The 4,930-nt window shown below is 42.5% G+C and overlaps 1 pseudogene across 1 annotated transcript in view; it reads left to right on the top strand.

Moving 5' to 3' along the window:
- Positions 1–2,124, top strand: part of LOC110314537 — a 2,942-nt pseudogene extending 818 nt beyond the window's left edge. Inside the window, exon 2 of the transcript XR_002380171.1 lies at positions 762–2,124. The product of XR_002380171.1 is annotated as a cyclin-dependent kinase 2 pseudogene (transcript). The remainder of the gene's footprint in view (positions 1–761) is intronic.
- The last annotated feature ends 2,806 nt before the right edge of the window (positions 2,125–4,930 follow it).

Below are 4,930 nucleotides of genomic sequence, written 5' to 3'. Positions count from 1 at the left end.
GGGGAGGGGGAGAGGGAGAGGGAGAGGGAGAGGGAGAGGAAGAGGGAGAGGGAGAGAGAGAGAGATGTGAATGCAGAAGATAGTCCACATGAGTCCACATGTGGAGGTCACCCACTGTTTCTGCTGTGCTGTGCACTCCATACTATTTGCCCCATGAACTTCCAAGTGATTCTCCTGTTTCCTATGTCCCTATCTTGCCATAGAAGTGCTAAGATTACAGATGTGTGCCATCACATTCAGCCTTTCACATAAATTCTGGGGAACCAAATTCAGATCATCAAGGTTTGCTTGGCCAGCCCTTAAGAGAGACAAAAGTAATTAATACAGCATTCTACTTGGGCCACAAGTAATCCCCCTCCCCAGCATATTCATGCCATGGACAGGACTAGCCCATTAGTCACTTTACAACTATCTTGGTTATCAAAGCCATTGTCATCATATTAAGTGCTTATGAATTGAAGGGACAAAGTAGCCTACCAGTACATCAGAATGCAAAGGCATTCCCCTCACTTCATCTCACACAGACATTTCACTAGAGTATGGATGATGGGGCTGGAGAAATGGCTCTGGGGTTAAGTGCCTTTGCTGCTGCTTATCCAGAGGACCAAAGTTCAGCTCTCAGCACCCACATCAAGGGACTCACTACCGCCTGTAATGAACTCCAGCTCCAGGGGAGCCAATGGCCTCTTCCGGCACAGACTCACATACAGAAACAGACATAGTATATATAATTTAAAATAATAAAGAAAATCTTTTATAAGAAAGTATCAGGTACAAAGCCAAAAACAAGTTGGCGGGAGAGGTTTAAGAAGATCCGGCTCGACACTGAGACCGAAGGTGTACCCAGTACTGCCATCCGAGAGATCTCTCTCCTTAAGGAACTTAATCACCCTAATATCATCAAGCTGCTGGATGTCATCCACACAGAAAATAAGCTTTATCTGGTTTTTTAATTTCTGCACCAGGACCTCAAGAAATTTATGGACGCCTCCGCTCTCACGGGCATCCCTCTCCCCCTCATCAAGAGCTATCTGTTCCAGCTGCTCCAGGGCCTGGCATTCTGCCATTCTCACCGTGTCCTTCACCGAGACCTTAAGCCCCAGAACCTGCTTATCAATGCAGAGGGGTCCATCAAGCTGGCAGACTTGGGACTAGCAAGAGCCTTTGGAGTCCCTGTCCGAACTTACACTCATGAGGTGGTGACCCTGTGGTACCGAGCGCCTGAAATTCTTCTGGGCTGCAAGTACTACTACTCCACAGCCGTGGATATCTGGAGCCTGGGCTGCATCTTTGCTGAAATGGTGACCCACAGAGCCCTATTCCCTGGAGATTCTGAGACTGACCAACTCTTCCGGATCTTTCGGACTCTGGAGACCCCAGATGAGGTGGTTTGGCCAGGAGTTACTTCTATGCCTGATTATAAGCCAAGTTTCCCCAAGTGGGCTCGGCAAGATTTTAGCAAAGTTGTGCCTCCCCTGGATGAAGATGGATGGAGCTTGTTATCGTAATTGCTGCACTATGACCCCAACAAGCAGATTTCAGCCAAAGCAGCCCTGGCTCACCCTTTCTTCCAGGATGTGACTAAGCCAGTGCCCCACCTTCGACTCTGATGTCCTTCCCAAAGCCCTCTTCACCTGTGGTCTGACTTGACCCTGGGCCTTTGGACACAGGTCAGCCTTCTGCTGTTTTCTGGCTGTCTTAGCACTCGCCTTTTCTCTTGCCAGCCAGTTCTGGGGATTCAGAGGAGCAGGGAAGGGTTAGGGGAAAGGGGGAGAGGTTTTGGCATTAGATGCACTTAACCTGGCTTCCACCAGCTTCTCTCCCTCTTCTCAGTCATTACTGAGAAGGATTGGTATTCAAAGCAAAACTGACAGATTTCCCCTGTGTCAGGTTTTGCCATCCCAAAGTTAAGACTGTCTCATAATTACCATGTTGAGGGAAACGCCCCCAGACTCCTGCTGCCACTGTTTTGTGAACTAATGAGCATGAGCAGAAGCCTAAGTTGGGACAGCTCAGAACCAAGCAGGAGGGGGCCGTTTTAATGAATTAGATTGAAAAATAGACCTAAGCTGTTTGTACCTTAGTTTTAGCGTTTGGCCTCACCTAGCAATCAAGGGCCTGGTTGGAGAAGCAGAAGAAATGATTCCCTCCAGTGCCCTGTCTACCTTCCCCAGGCAAGAAGAACCAGGAGGGCACAAGGCTTGCGCTTCACTTTGGTCTGTTCATCGTGGTTCAGAGGGCAAGGTGAAAGACACTTGAATTTCTCTTTTTAGCAATCTTACTGTTTTCTGGTGCTGACGGCAAAACCCAGGACCTTGCCCTCACTAAGCAAATGTACCACCAATGAGCCAGATCCCCAGCCCTCCTTTTGGAAGTTCAGTTCTTCACTTTTCAGAGGGCCTTATTACCACCCTCCTCTGAGAGCCACCCTTCCCCCCTGGAGGGATACCAGCCAGGAGACATCATTTTGAAAATGCTGATACTTTTTAAAGGCTTTGACCTGGTTAGGTCATTGGGGGAAATTTTCTATAAAAGAGTGAACAGTTATATTTATATTTCAAGTTAGAGTAGTTTGGATATTTTAGTGGTTTTGTTGTTGTTTCTTCTTTTTCCTTTTTTTTTCTCCTTGCCAGTGTGGATGGACTTGTTGCCATGTACACTTTCAGATTTTGTAATTGTTAAAAGGAAATATTTCTTTTATGATTTTCTTCACCCACCCTCTGTCCTCCAGTGTTCTGTTAATATTATTTGTAATTTAGTTTGTAAATTCATTAAAAGAAAATATTCTCAGCTGTAAAAAAAAAAAAAGAAAGAAAAGAAAAGAAAAGAAAGTATCAGCCAGGTGTGGTGGCATATACCTTTTAATCCCAGTAACTGGAAGTCAGAGGCAGTTGGAGCTTTATGAGTTCAAGGCCAGCCTGGTCTACAGAGTGAGTTCCAGGCCAGCTAAGACCATGTCTCAAAAAAAAAAAAAAAAAAAAAGAAAGAAAGAAAGAAAGAGAGAACAATAACATTTAGAGAAATCACAGCACAACTTTCACTATGGCATATTGTATAGTATAATTGGATTTTTTATTATTCTATTTTTATTATTAGTTATCTCTTACTGTGCCTAATTTGTCAAATAAATTTTATCATAATCTTATAGGTATAGGATAATTATTTATAAATATACAAACACGTTCATTTCAGTATTATTTGAGATTTCCAGCATCTCCTGGGGGGGGGGGCTTTAGAAAATGGCCACATGGGTAAACTGACACTACTGTGTTAGTAATTTTGAATCCCACCTCTCTCTGAGAGCACAATCACTGGTCTTCTCTTCAGCATGTTCCTTTTGTTCATTTTCTGCAGCATGGCCATGCTCTCACCCCTATAAGAACAGCCACACACACTTTCAGAACTGGCTGATTACACAAAAGAACCTGAGATGCTTCCAGTCTCCCTGAAGTCTCTCTTATGTTAATTATGTTAATTCTTATGTTGATTCACATATACACTTCTGGAACGTTCAGTCTTACCTCAGCTGGACAAATCTTCCACTGGCTTTTTTTTTTTTTGTCTCAGTAGCTTTCTTTGTTTCATAGGTAATTTGCTTATATTTTCCCCTTCTTTGTTTCTTTAAACTAGCTTTTGTTTGATTTGTCATCTGACCACTATGTGTCCTGGTGTGGGTGTCCATCCTTGTTGTTTTACCACTACTTCAGTGATTTGGAAAATGACTTAACCATTATCTTTTCAAATAGAGCCTCTTGCCATTCTGACCCACTCATCAAGTTCTTTTTCTAGAACTTAGTCTGTGTATGTATTTTACAAGTTTTCATTAAATTTTCTACCCTTTCCAGGTCTCTGTGCTACTTTATGGAAAACATTATTTTGATATATTCTAGATAACTATAGCTTGAACACTATATAATATGTTGATAAGTTTACTGAGGCCTGAGGATACAGCTGGGGGAGTGTTTACCTAGCATAACAGAGGCGCTGGGTTGGATCCACAGCATCACATAACCTGGGTAGACTGTTGCACAGCATTTATATTTTCATTTCCACAAGTGTATATTTGAATTACAGTTCTATATGGTTTTTTTATTGCAGTGCTGGGCCTCGAACCCAGGTCCTTACATGTGATAGGGCAACGTTCTACCACTGAGATTTAACCAAGCCTAGTATGTCCAAGGAGTAAGGGGGATACTACCAGTTATTTCATACAAGGATTTCTCCTCTTGCATTTTTAATTACTTCTTTATGTCATTGGTTATTTTTAGAAATATTTATTTTATAATGTTTATGATGGCTAAAAATGTTCACTGTCAACTTGATGAGACTTAGGATCACTGAGGAGATTGGTATGTGAATTTATGGAGAGGGTAAACTGAGGGGGGGGAGGCACACCCTGAACGTGAGCAATACCATTCTATGATCCAGGTGCCCAGATAGAATAAAAGATGAAAAAGAACACCCCAAATAAATGTGTTCCTCCTTCTCTGATTCTTTGCTCCTATGATTTAAACTCTGCTACTCCTACTTGTCTCCATCGCCACAGCGAACTGAACCCTCTGAGACAGTGAGCCAAAATCAATCTTCCTTGCTTTAAATTGTTTCCATCTGATATTTCATTGTGGCAACATGAAAGAGACTAACACAATGTTTATCCAATGATTCTGCATCCTGAAGTTCTTGGCATACGACTTTGCTCTTAGTGGTATCTGCTAATTCTTGCTCTGTATGTATTGCTACTGATGATGAGTGTTTTGACTGATTAGCTAATGATGAGTGAGATTATATCCTTATCCATGAGAATAACATGCTGCTTGTGTTAAAGGTATAGTCCTCCAGAAAGTACTTGCCAGAGAGCCCCCCCCCAAAAAAATCAATCTAGACCATCTTTTCTTGAGTTGGTGACTTCCTTTTCATACAAGCAATATAA

Source organism: Mus pahari, chromosome X (genome assembly GCF_900095145.1).
Source record: "Mus pahari chromosome X, PAHARI_EIJ_v1.1, whole genome shotgun sequence".
Classification (NCBI taxonomy): Eukaryota; Metazoa; Chordata; class Mammalia; order Rodentia; family Muridae; genus Mus; species Mus pahari.
The sequence above is the reverse complement of the archived record's forward strand: the minus strand, read 5'-3'. Positions and strand labels throughout refer to the sequence as shown.